This window comes from Pleurodeles waltl, chromosome 4_2, assembly GCF_031143425.1.
Source record: "Pleurodeles waltl isolate 20211129_DDA chromosome 4_2, aPleWal1.hap1.20221129, whole genome shotgun sequence".
Classification (NCBI taxonomy): Eukaryota; Metazoa; Chordata; class Amphibia; order Caudata; family Salamandridae; genus Pleurodeles; species Pleurodeles waltl.
Genome location: NC_090443.1, coordinates 490764047 through 490778043, shown reverse-complemented (window position 1 = coordinate 490778043; position 13997 = coordinate 490764047).

Sequence of the window (13997 nt, the reverse complement as noted above, 5' to 3'; positions counted from 1 at the left end):
ACTTTTAATCTTGCCAACTGCAGCCTGAATTCTCTCTCCTCTGCGCTCATGCCGTGACTTGAGACATTGCACCATGGTCTCGCACTGGGCACAAATCAAGGGGTGTCACCCCCCACTGCTGTTGGCAGCTCCTCAGGAGAGCCATTATCTTGCTCCCCCAACTGATCGTTCTTTTTTGTGCGGGACTCTGCCCAAGCCCTCAGCACCTTTCGAAATTCCGCAAACAAACAGGTACACCCATAGCTGTGCAAAAGTCCTTCAGTGTGGGAACTATGTAATCCTCCAACTTAGCCAGGTCAGTCTCTCCAGCTCCACTTGTGGACTGAGCCAGAGACATGATGTACAGGATTGAATAGAAAATGTCAAGCAGGGAAATTGTAGCAAAAAGAAAATAAATAAATAAAATTGACCTTTAACTGTGGGTTGGTAGTGTACACGTAGCTATTGTATGGCAGTGCACAAACACAAGTCCTATGATCACCAATGTTAGAAATTGGGTCTCTAGTTGGCAGAGTTATGCACCCATGTCCAAGTAGGGACCACAATCCTAGTCCGGGTAAATCACAACAGAACCCAATTATCCTGTACTCAGCCTCTGGTAGCTTGGCACTGAGCAAGTAGGCTTAACGTAGAAGGCAATGTGTAAAGTATTTGTGTTATAACTCAGTAACACAGTGAAAACACCACAAAGGTTTAGAAAATAGATAATATTTATCTGAATAAAATAAGAGCAAAATGAAGAAAATCCAATGTACTCAAGCAAAGTTATGAGTTGTAAAAGATTAAATCCCACTAAAGCTCTTAGAAACTCAATAGCTCCAACTGGAGCGCAATTTTCAGAGTTGTTCCCAATAATCCAACATCATAGGGGCCAGTCATGGAGTCACATGGACCCCCAGGCACAATACCTTGAAAAATGAAGAAACAAAGATTCCGCACGGAGTTGTGGAGGTGAAGTGTTGCCAGGACCTGGGCGGCGTCAGTCCCTAATGGCCTCCGGGGAGGTAAGGCGTTGGTTCTGTCCGGTTGCAGAGGAAGCTGATGTGGCATCGGTGGCGAGGCTTCGATTCCTTTTGACCCGGTGTGGTCAATGAGTCCAGTCGGTCAAGACGTGATGAGTCGACTTTGCAATGCTGCAATTGCACTGGGGGACTTCAGTGATGTGGGGGCTCCAGTTGTTACCTACAGCGAGGACCACAGAGCAGGCAGCAGTGCAGCATCAGGCAGCGGCGGCGGTGCTGGAGTAGGTTGTGGGGTCGTTGAAGTTGGTGAACTAGCTAGAAGCTATTAGGTGAATTCTTTGTTGACCCTGAGACTTCAGGAGGCAAGCTCGATCCAAGCCCTTGGAGAGCACTTTTAGGGAAGGTAGAGTCCTTCCAGCAAAGTCAGAGGCCAGCAGGGCAAAAGGCAGGGCAGCAGTCCTTCTCAGCAAAGCAGTCCAGATGAATGCTTTGGGCAGCCAGGCATTTCCTCTGACAGGGTGCAGGTGTAGATCCAGAAGTGTCTGATTTGGTGGGGTCAGAGATCCAGTTTCTATACCCAAATATGCCTTTGAAGTAGGGGAAACCTCAAAGAGTGGTTTTGAAGTGCACAAGTTTCCCTTTCAGCTCTGTCCTGTCTGCCAAGATCCCTGTGGGGGGTTATCATTCCTTTGTATGAGGGCAGGCCACTGGCTTTTAAATGTAAGAGAGAGCCCCTCCACCCTTCCTGCCCAGGGAAACCCATTCAGTGTGTAGATTAATGTAGATGTGACTGAGTGTCCTGTGTCTGTGGTTGTCTGGGTGGAATGCACAAGGGGAGTTGTCAACTAGCACAGACCAGATGTGGATTGGAGACAGGCTATAAGTCACAGATGGTAGTAAGTGCAGAGAAATGCCCACTTTCTAAAAGTGGTGTTTCTAAAATAGTAATTTTAAATCCAACTTCACCAGTAAGCCAGATTTTCTATTGCCATTCTGGCCATACTAAATATGACATGGCTATTCCTTCCAGATCAGAATCTACCACTCAAAAGTATGAGGGCAGTCCTAAAGCTAGTCTATGACAGGAGCAGACCTCATAGCAGTAAAAAATGAATTTGTGAGTTTTCACTACTAGGACATGTAAAACACATAAGTACATGTGCTGCCTTTTACTTACATCGCACCCTGCCCTGTGGGTTACCCAGGGTCTACCTTGAGAGTGAAATATATGTACGAAAAGGGGAGTTTAAGGCTTGGCAAGTAGTTTTAAATGCCGAGTCAAAGTGGCAGTGAAACTGTACACACAGGCCTTAAAATGGCAGGCCTGAGCCATGGTTAAGGGGGACAATCAGTGCTGCAGGCCCACTAGTAGCATTTAGTTAACCCCTTCGCTGCCAGGCCTTTTCCCCCTCCTGTGCCAGGCCTTTTTTTGCCTATTTGGGGCAGTTCGCGCTTAGGCCCTCATAACTTTTTGTCCACATAAGCTAACCAAGCCAAATTTGCGTCCTTTTTTTCCAACATCCTAGGGATTCTAGAGGTACCCAGACTTTGTGGGTTCCCTTGAAGGAGGCCAAGAAATTGGCCAAAATACAGTGAAAATTTCGTTTTTTTAAAAACAAAATGGAAAAAGTGGCTGCAGAAGAAGGCTTGTGGATGTCCCCCTGAAAATGGCATCAACAAAGGGTTTGTAGTGCTAAACTCAGCAGCTTCCTAGCTTTCAGGAACAGGCAGACTTGAATCAGAAAACCCAATTTTTCAACACAATTTTGGCATTTTACTGGGGCATACCCCATTTTTGCAATTTTTTGTGCTTTCAGCCTCCTTCCAGTCAGTGACAGGAATGGGCATGAAACCAATGCTGGATCCCAGAAACCTAACCATTTCTGAAAAGTAGAGAAAATTCTGAATTCAGCAAGGGGTCATTTGTGTAGATCCTACAAGGGTTTCCTACAGAAAATAACAGCTGAAAGAGAAAAATATTGAAATTGAGGTGAAAAAAACATCAATTTTTCTCTACGTTTTACTCTGTAACTTTTCCCTGCAATGTCAGATTATGGAAAGCAATATACCGTTACGTCTGGTGGACTCCTCTGGTTGCGGGGATATATAGGGCTTGTAGGTTCATCAAGAACCCGAGGAACCCAGAGCCAATAAATGAGCTGCACCCTGCAGTGCGTTTTCATTCTATACCGGGTATACAGCAATTCATTTGCTGAAATATAAAGAGTAAAAAATTGCTATCAAGAAAACCTTTGCATTTCCAAAAAGGGCACAAGATAAGGTGCTGAGGAGCAGTGGTTATTTGCACATCTCTGAATTCCGGGGTGACCATACAAGCATGTGAATTATAGGGAATTTCTCAAATAGATGTCTTTTTTACACACTCTCCTATATTTGGAAGGAAAAAATGTAGAGAAAGACAAGGGGCAATAGCACTTGTTTTGCTAATCTATGTTCCCCCAAGTCTACCGATAAAAATGATACCTCACTTGTGTAGGTAGGCCTAGCGCCGGCGACAGGAAACACCCCAAAGCGCAACGTGGACACATCCTAAATTTTGGAAAAAAACGGAGGTGTTTTTTGCGAAGTGCCTACCTGTAGATTTTGGCCTCTAGCTCAGCCGGCACCTAGGGAAACCTACCAAACCTGTGCATTTCTGAAAACTAGAGACCTAGGGGAATCCAAGGAGGGGTGACTTGCGGGGCTCGGACCAGGTTCTGTTACCCAGAATCCTTTGCAAACCTCAAAATGTGGCTCAAAAAACACATGTTCCTCACATTTATGTGGCAGAAAGTTCTGGAATCTGAGAGGAGCTACAAATTTCCTTCCACCCAGCGTTCCCCCAAGTCTCCCGATAAAAATGATACCTCACTTGCGTGGGTAGGCCTAGCGCCGGCGACAGGAAACACCCCAAAGCGCAACGTGGACACATCCTAAATTTTGGAAAAAAACAGAGGTGTTTTTTTGCGAAGTGCCTACCTGTAGATTTTGGCCTCTAGCTCAGCCGGCACCTAGGGAAACCTACCAAACCTGTGCATTTCTGAAAACTAGAGACCTAGGGGAATCCAAGGAGGGGTGACTTGCGGGGCTCGGACCAGGTTCTGTTACCCAGAATCCTTTGCAAACCTCAAAATTTGGCTAAAAAAACACATGTTCCTCACATTTCTGTGGCAGAAAGTTCTGGAATCTGAGAGGAGCTACAAATTTCCTTCCACCCAGCGTTCCCCCAAGTCTCCCGATAAAAATGATACCTCACTTGCGTGGGTAGGCCTAGCGCCGGCGACAGGAAACACCCCAAAGCGCAACGTGGACACATCCTAAATTTTGGAAAAAAACAGAGGTGTTTTTTGCGAAGTGCCTACCTGTAGATTTTGGCCTCTAGCTCAGCCGGCACCTAGGGAAACCTACCAAACCTGTGCATTTCTGAAAACTAGAGACCTAGGGGAATCCAAGGAGGGGTGATTTGCGGGGCTCGGACCAGGTTCTGTTACCCAGAATCCTTTGCAAACCTCAAAATTTGGCTAAAAAAACACATGTTCCTCACATTTCTGTGGCAGAAAGTTCTGGAATCTGAGAGGAGCTACAAATTTCCTTCCACCCAGCGTTCTCCCAAGTCTCCCGATAAAAATGATACCTCACTTGCGTGGGTAGGCCTAGCGCCGGCGACAGGAAACACCCCAAAGCGCAACGTGGACACATCCTAAATTTTGGAAAAAAACAGAGGTGTTTTTTGCGAAGTGCCTACCTGTAGATTTTGGCCTCTAGCTCAGCCGGCACCTAGGGAAACCTACCAAACCTGTGCATTTCTGAAAACTAGAGACCTAGGGGAATCCAAGGAGGGGTGACTTGCGGGGCTCGGACCAGGTTCTGTTACCCAGAATCCTTTGCAAACCTCAAAATTTGGCTAAAAAAACACATGTTCCTCACATTTCTGTGGCAGAAAGTTCTGGAATCTGAGAGGAGCTACAAATTTCCTTCCACCCAGCGTTCCCCCAAGTCTCCCGATAAAAATGATACCTCACTTGCGTGGGTAGGCCTAGCGCCGGCGACAGGAAACACCCCAAAGCGCAACGTGGACACATCCTAAATTTTGGAAAAAAACAGAGGTGTTTTTTGCGAAGTGCCTACCTGTAGATTTTGGCCTCTAGCTCAGCCGGCACCTAGGGAAACCTACCAAACCTGTGCATTTCTGAAAACTAGAGACCTAGGGGAATCCAAGGAGGGGTGACTTGCGGGGCTTGGACCAGGTTCTGTTACCCAGAATCCTTTGCAAACCTCAAAATTTGGCTAAAAAAACACATGTTCCTCACATTTCTGTGGCAGAAAGTTCTGGAATCTGAGAGGAGCTACAAATTTCCTTCCACCCAGCGTTCCCCCAAGTCTCCCGATAGAAATGATACCTCACTTGCGTGGGTAGGCCTAGCGCCGGAGACAGGAAACACCCCAAAGCGCAACGCGGACACATCCTAAATTTTGGAAAAAAACAGAGGTGTTTTTTGCGAAGTGCCTACCTGTAGATTTTGGCCTCTAGCTCAGCCGGAACCTAGGGAAACCTACCAAACCTGTGCATTTCTGATAACTAGAGACCTAGGGGAATCCAAGGAGGGGTGACTTGCGGGGCTCGGACCAGGTTCTGTTACCCAGAATCCTTTGCAAACCTCAAAATTTGGCTAAAAAAACACATGTTCCTCACATTTCTGTGGCAGAAAGTTCTGGAATCTGAGAGGAGCTACAAATTTCCTTCCACCCAGCGTTCCCCCAAGTCTCACAGGAAACACCCCAAAGCGCAACGCGGACATATCCTAAATTTTGGGAAAAAACAGAGGTGTTTTTTGCGAAGTGCCTACCTGTAGATTTTGGCCTCTAGCTCAGCCGGCACCTAGGGAAACCTACCAAACCTGTGCATTTCTGAAAACTAGAGACCTAGGGGAATCCAAGGAGGGGTGACTTGCGGGGCTCGGACCAGGTTCTGTTACCCAGAATCCTTTGCAAACCTCAAAATGTGGCTCAAAAAACACATGTTCCTCACATTTATGTGGCAGAAAGTTCTGGAATCTGAGAGGAGCTACAAATTTCCTTCCACCCAGCGTTCCCCCAAGTCTCCCGATAAAAATGATACCTCACTTGCGTGGGTAGGCCTAGCGCCGGCGACAGGAAACACCCCAAAGCGCAACGTGGACACATCCTAAATTTTGGAAAAAAACAGAGGTGTTTTTTGCGAAGTGCCTACCTGTAGATTTTGGCCTCTAGCTCAGCCGGCACCTAGGGAAACCTACCAAACCTGTGCATTTCTGAAAACTAGAGACCTAGGGGAATCCAAGGAGGGGTGACTTGCGGGGATTGGACCAGGTTCTGTTACCCAGAATCCTTTGCAAACCTCAAAATTTGGCTAAAAAAACACATGTTCCTCACATTTCTGTGGCAGAAAGTTCTGGAATCTGAGAGGAGCTACAAATTTCCTTCCACCCAGCGTTCCCCCAAGTCTCCCGATAAAAATGATACCTCACTTGCGTGGGTAGGCCTAGCGCCGGCGACAGGAAACACCCCAAAGCGCAACGTGGACACATCCTAAATTTTGGAAAAAAACAGAGGTGTTTTTTGCGAAGTGCCTACCTGTAGATTTTGGCCTCTAGCTCAGCCGGCACCTAGGGAAACCTACCAAACCTGTGCATTTCTGAAAACTAGAGACCTAGGGGAATCCAAGGAGGGGTGACTTGCGGGGCTCGGACCAGGTTCTGTTACACAGAATCCTTTGCAAACCTCAAAATTTGGCTAAAAAAACACATGTTCCTCACATTTCTGTGGCAGAAAGTTCTGGAATCTGAGAGGAGCTACAAATTTCCTTCCACCCAGCGTTCCCCCAAGTCTCCCGATAAAAATGATACCTCACTTGCGTGGGTAGGCCTAGCGCCGGCGACAGGAAACACCCCAAAGCGCAACGTGGACACATCCTAAATTTTGGAAAAAAACAGAGGTGTTTTTTGCGAAGTGCCTACCTGTAGATTTTGGCCTCTAGCTCAGCCGGCACCTAGGGAAACCTACCAAACCTGTGCATTTCTGAAAACTAGAGACCTAGGGGAATCCAAGGAGGGGTGACTTGCGGGGCTCGGACCAGGTTCTGTTACCCAGAATCCTTTGCAAACCTCAAAATTTGGCTAAAAAAACACATGTTCCTCACATTTCTGTGGCAGAAAGTTCTGGAATCTGAGAGGAGCTACAAATTTCCTTCCACCCAGCGTTCCCACAAGTCTCCCGATAAAAATGATACCTCACTTGCATGGGTAGGCCTAGCGCCGGCGACAGGAAACACCCCAAAGCGCAACGCGGACACATCCTAAATTTTGGAAAAAAACAGAGGTGTTTTTTGCGAAGTGCCTACCTGTAGATTTTGGCCTCTAGCTCAGCCGGAACCTAGGGAAACCTACCAAACCTGTGCATTTCTGATAACTAGAGACCTAGGGGAATCCAAGGAGGGGTGACTTGCGGGGCTCGGACCAGGTTCTGTTACCCAGAATCCTTTGCAAACCTCAAAATTTGGCTAAAAAAACACATGTTCCTCACATTTCTGTGGCAGAAAGTTCTGGAATCTGAGAGGAGCTACAAATTTCCTTCCACCCAGCGTTCCCCCAAGTCTCACAGGAAACACCCCAAAGCGCAACGCGGACATATCCTAAATTTTGGAAAAAAACAGAGGTGTTTTTTGCGAAGTGCCTACCTGTAGATTTTGGCCTCTAGCTCAGCCGGCACCTAGGGAAACCTACCAAACCTGTGCATTTCTGAAAACTAGAGACCTAGGGGAATCCAAGGAGGGGTGACTTGCGGGGCTCGGACCAGGTTCTGTTACCCAGAATCCTTTGCAAACCTCAAAATTTGGCTAAAAAAACACATGTTCCTCACATTTCTGTGGCAGAAAGTTCTGGAATCTGAGAGGAGCTACAAATTTCCTTCCACCCAGCGTTCCCCCAAGTCTCCCCGATAGAAATGATACCTCACTTGCGTGGGTAGGCCTAGCGCCGGCGACAGGAAACACCCCAAAGCGCAACGCGGACACATCCTAAATTTTGGAAAAAAACAGAGGTGTTTTTTGCGAAGTGCCTACCTGTAGATTTTGGCCTCTAGCTCAGCCGGAACCTAGGGAAACCTACCAAACCTGTGCATTTCTGATAACTAGAGACCTAGGGGAATCCAAGGAGGGGTGACTTGCGGGGCTCGGACCAGGTTCTGTTACCCAGAATCCTTTGCAAACCTCAAAATTTGGCTAAAAAAACACATGTTCCTCACATTTCTGTGGCAGAAAGTTCTGGAATCTGAGAGGAGCTACAAATTTCCTTCCACCCAGCGTTCCCCCAAGTCTCACAGGAAACACCCCAAAGCGCAACGCGGACATATCCTAAATTTTGGAAAAAAACAGAGGTGTTTTTTGCGAAGTGCCTACCTGTAGATTTTGGCCTCTAGCTCAGCCGGCACCTAGGGAAACCTACCAAACCTGTGCATTTCTGAAAACTAGAGACCTAGGGGAATCCAAGGAGGGGTGACTTGCGGGGCTCGGACCAGGTTCTGTTACCCAGAATCCTTTGCAAACCTCAAAATTTGGCTAAAAAAACACATGTTCCTCACATTTCTGTGGCAGAAAGTTCTGGAATCTGAGAGGAGCTACAAATTTCCTTCCACCCAGCGTTCCCCCAAGTCTCCCGATAGAAATGATACCTCACTTGCGTGGGTAGGCCTAGCGCCGGCGACAGGAAACACCCCAAAGCGCAACGCGGACACATCCTAAATTTTGGAAAAAAACAGAGGTGTTTTTTGCGAAGTGCCTACCTGTAGATTTTGGCCTCTAGCTCAGCCGGAACCTAGGGAAACCTACCAAACCTGTGCATTTCTGATAACTAGAGACCTAGGGGAATCCAAGGAGGGGTGACTTGCGGGGCTCGGACCAGGTTCTGTTACCCAGAATCCTTTGCAAACCTCAAAATTTGGCTAAAAAAACACATGTTCCTCACATTTCTGTGGCAGAAAGTTCTGGAATCTGAGAGGAGCTACAAATTTCCTTCCACCCAGCGTTCCCCCAAGTCTCACAGGAAACACCCCAAAGCGCAACGCGGACATATCCTAAATTTTGGAAAAAAACAGAGGTGTTTTTTGCGAAGTGCCTACCTGTAGATTTTGGCCTCTAGCTCAGCCGGCACCTAGGGAAACCTACCAAACCTGTGCATTTCTGAAAACTAGAGACCTAGGGGAATCCAAGGAGGGGTGACTTGCGGGGCTCGGACCAGGTTCTGTTACCCAGAATCCTTTGCAAACCTCAAAATGTGGCTCAAAAAACACATGTTCCTCACATTTATGTGGCAGAAAGTTCTGGAATCTGAGAGGAGCTACAAATTTCCTTCCACCCAGCGTTCCCCCAAGTCTCCCGATAAAAATGATACCTCACTTGCGTGGGTAGGCCTAGCGCCGGCGACAGGAAACACCCCAAAGCGCAACGTGGACACATCCTAAATTTTGGAAAAAAACAGAGGTGTTTTTTGCGAAGTGCCTACCTGTAGATTTTGGCCTCTAGCTCAGCCGGCACCTAGGGAAACCTACCAAACCTGTGCATTTCTGAAAACTAGAGACCTAGGGGAATCCAAGGAGGGGTGACTTGCGGGGCTCGGACCAGGTTCTGTTACCCAGAATCCTTTGCAAACCTCAAAATTTGGCTAAAAAAACACATGTTCCTCACATTTCTGTGGCAGAAAGTTCTGGAATCTGAGAGGAGCTACAAATTTCCTTCCACCCAGCGTTCCCCCAAGTCTCCCGATAAAAATGATACCTCACTTGCGTGGGTAGGCCTAGCGCCGGCGACAGGAAACACCCCAAAGCGCAACGTGGACACATCCTAAATTTTGGAAAAAAACAGAGGTGTTTTTTGCGAAGTGCCTACCTGTAGATTTTGGCCTCTAGCTCAGCCGGCACCTAGGGAAACCTACCAAACCTGTGCATTTCTGAAAACTAGAGACCTAGGGGAATCCAAGGAGGGGTGACTTGCGGGGCTCGGACCAGGTTCTGTTACCCAGAATCCTTTGCAAACCTCAAAATTTGGCTAAAAAAACACATGTTCCTCACATTTCTGTGGCAGAAAGTTCTGGAATCTGAGAGGAGCTACAAATTTCCTTCCACCCAGCGTTCCCCCAAGTCTCCCGATAAAAATGATACCTCACTTGCGTGGGTAGGCCTAGCGCCGGCGACAGGAAACACCCCAAAGCGCAACGTGGACACATCCTAAATTTTTGAAAAAACAGAGGTGTTTTTTGCGAAGTGCCTACCTGTAGATTTTGGCCTCTAGCTCAGCCGGCACCTAGGGAAACCTACCAAACCTGTGCATTTCTGAAAACTAGAGACCTAGGGGAATCCAAGGAGGGGTGACTTGCGGGGCTCGGACCAGGTTCTGTTACCCAGAATCCTTTGCAAACCTCAAAATTTGGCTAAAAAAACACATGTTCCTCACATTTCTGTGGCAGAAAGTTCTGGAATCTGAGAGGAGCTACAAATTTCCTTCCACCCAGCGTTCCCCCAAGTCTCACAGGAAACACCCCAAAGCGCAACGCGGACATATCCTAAATTTTGGAAAAAAACAGAGGTGTTTTTTGCGAAGTGCCTACCTGTAGATTTTGGCCTCTAGCTCAGCCGGCACCTAGGGAAACCTACCAAACCTGTGCATTTCTGAAAACTAGAGACCTAGGGGAATCCAAGGAGGGGTGACTTGCGGGGCTCGGACCAGGTTCTGTTACCCAGAATCCTTTGCAAACCTCAAAATGTGGCTCAAAAAACACATGTTCCTCACATTTATGTGGCAGAAAGTTCTGGAATCTGAGAGGAGCTACAAATTTCCTTCCACCCAGCGTTCCCCCAAGTCTCCCGATAAAAATGATACCTCACTTGCGTGGGTAGGCCTAGCGCCGGCGACAGGAAACACCCCAAAGCGCAACGTGGACACATCCTAAATTTTTGAAAAAACAGAGGTGTTTTTTGCGAAGTGCCTACCTGTAGATTTTGGCCTCTAGCTCAGCCGGCACCTAGGGAAACCTACCAAACCTGTGCATTTCTGAAAACTAGAGACCTAGGGGAATCCAAGGAGGGGTGACTTGCGGGGCTCGGACCAGGTTCTGTTACCCAGAATCCTTTGCAAACCTCAAAATTTGGCTAAAAAAACACATGTTCCTCACATTTCTGTGGCAGAAAGTTCTGGAATCTGAGAGGAGCTACAAATTTCCTTCCACCCAGCGTTCCCCCAAGTCTCACAGGAAACACCCCAAAGCGCAACGCGGACATATCCTAAATTTTGGAAAAAAACAGAGGTGTTTTTTGCGAAGTGCCTACCTGTAGATTTTGGCCTCTAGCTCAGCCGGCACCTAGGGAAACCTACCAAACCTGTGCATTTCTGAAAACTAGAGACCTAGGGGAATCCAAGGAGGGGTGACTTGCGGGGCTCGGACCAGGTTCTGTTACCCAGAATCCTTTGCAAACCTCAAAATTTGGCTAAAAAAACACATGTTCCTCACATTTCTGTGGCAGAAAGTTCTGGAATCTGAGAGGAGCTACAAATTTCCTTCCACCCAGCGTTCCCCCAAGTCTCACAGGAAACACCCCAAAGCGCAACGCGGACATATCCTAAATTTTGGAAAAAAACAGAGGTGTTTTTTGCGAAGTGCCTACCTGTAGATTTTGGCCTCTAGCTCAGCCGGCACCTAGGGAAACCTACCAAACCTGTGCATTTCTGAAAACTAGAGACCTAGGGGAATCCAAGGAGGGGTGACTTGCGGAGCTCGGACCAGGTTCTGTTACCCAGAATCCTTTGCAAACCTCAAAATGTGGCTCAAAAAACACATGTTCCTCACATTTATGTGGCAGAAAGTTCTGGAATCTGAGAGGAGCTACAAATTTCCTTCCACCCAGCGTTCCCCCAAGTCTCCCGATAAAAATGATACCTCACTTGCGTGGGTAGGCCTAGCGCCGGCGACAGGAAACACCCCAAAGCGCAACGTGGACACATCCTAAATTTTGGAAAAAAACAGAGGTGTTTTTTGCGAAGTGCCTACCTGTAGATTTTGGCCTCTAGCTCAGCCGGCACCTAGGGAAACCTACCAAACCTGTGCATTTCTGAAAACTAGAGACCTAGGGGAATCCAAGGAGGGGTGACTTGCGGGGCTCGGACCAGGTTCTGTTACCCAGAATCCTTTGCAAACCTCAAAATTTGGCTAAAAAAACACATGTTCCTCACATTTCTGTGGCAGAAAGTTCTGGAATCTGAGAGGAGCTACAAATTTCCTTCCACCCAGCGTTCCCCCAAGTCTCCCGATAAAAATGATACCTCACTTGCGTGGGTAGGCCTAGCGCCGGCGACAGGAAACACCCCAAAGCGCAACGTGGACACATCCTAAATTTTGAAAAAAACAGAGGTGTTTTTTGCGAAGTGCCTACCTGTAGATTTTGGCCTCTAGCTCACCCGGCACCTAGGGAAACCTACCAAACCTGTGCATTTCTGAAAACTAGAGACCTAGGGGAATCCAAGGAGGGGTGACTTGCGGGGCTCGGACCAGGTTCTGTTACCCAGAATCCTTTGCAAACCTCAAAATTTGGCTAAAAAAACACATGTTCCTCACATTTCTGTGGCAGAAAGTTCTGGAATCTGAGAGGAGCTACAAATTTCCTTCCACCCAGCGTTCCCCCAAGTCTCCCGATAAAAATGATACCTCACTTGCGTGGGTAGGCCTAGCGCCGGCGACAGGAAACACCCCAAAGCGCAACGTGGACACATCCTAAATTTTTGAAAAAAACAGAGGTGTTTTTTGCGAAGTGCCTACCTGTAGATTTTGGCCTCTAGCTCAGCCGGCACCTAGGGAAACCTACCAAACCTGTGCATTTCTGAAAACTAGAGACCTAGGGGAATCCAAGGAGGGGTGACTTGCGGGGCTCGGACCAGGTTCTGTTACCCAGAATCCTTTGCAAACCTCAAAATTTGGCTAAAAAAACACATGTTCCTCACATTTCTGTGGCAGAAAGTTCTGGAATCTGAGAGGAGCTACAAATTTCCTTCCACCCAGCGTTCCCACAAGTCTCCCGATAAAAATGATACCTCACTTGCATGGGTAGGCCTAGCGCCGGCGACAGGAAACACCCCAAAGCGCAACGCGGACACATCCTAAATTTTGGAAAAAAACAGAGGTGTTTTTTGCGAAGTGCCTACCTGTAGATTTTGGCCTCTAGCTCAGCCGGAACCTAGGGAAACCTACCAAACCTGTGCATTTCTGATAACTAGAGACCTAGGGGAATCCAAGGAGGGGTGACTTGCGGGGCTCGGACCAGGTTCTGTTACCCAGAATCCTTTGCAAACCTCAAAATTTGGCTAACAAAACACATGTTCCTCACATTTCTGTGGCAGAAAGTTCTGGAATCTGAGAGGAGCTACAAATTTCCTTCCACCCAGCGTTCCCCCAAGTCTCACAGGAAACACCCCAAAGCGCAACGCGGACATATCCTAAATTTTGGAAAAAAACAGAGGTGTTTTTTGCGAAGTGCCTACCTGTAGATTTTGGCCTCTAGCTCAGCCGGCACCTAGGGAAACCTACCAAACCTGTGCATTTCTGAAAACTAGAGACCTAGGGGAATCCAAGGAGGGGTGACTTGCGGGGCTCGGACCAGGTTCTGTTACCCAGAATCCTTTGCAAACCTCAAAATGTGGCTCAAAAAACACATGTTCCTCACATTTATGTGGCAGAAAGTTCTGGAATCTGAGAGGAGCTACAAATTTCCTTCCACCCAGCGTTCCCCCAAGTCTCCCGATAAAAATGATACCTCACTTGCGTGGGTAGGCCTAGCGCCGGCGACAGGAAACACCCCAAAGCGCAACGTGGACACATCCTAAATTTTGGAAAAAAACAGAGGTGTTTTTTGCGAAGTGCCTACCTGTAGATTTTGGCCTCTAGCTCAGCCGGCACCTAGGGAAACCTACCAAACCTGTGCATTTCTGAAAACTAGAGACCTAGGGGAATCCAAGGA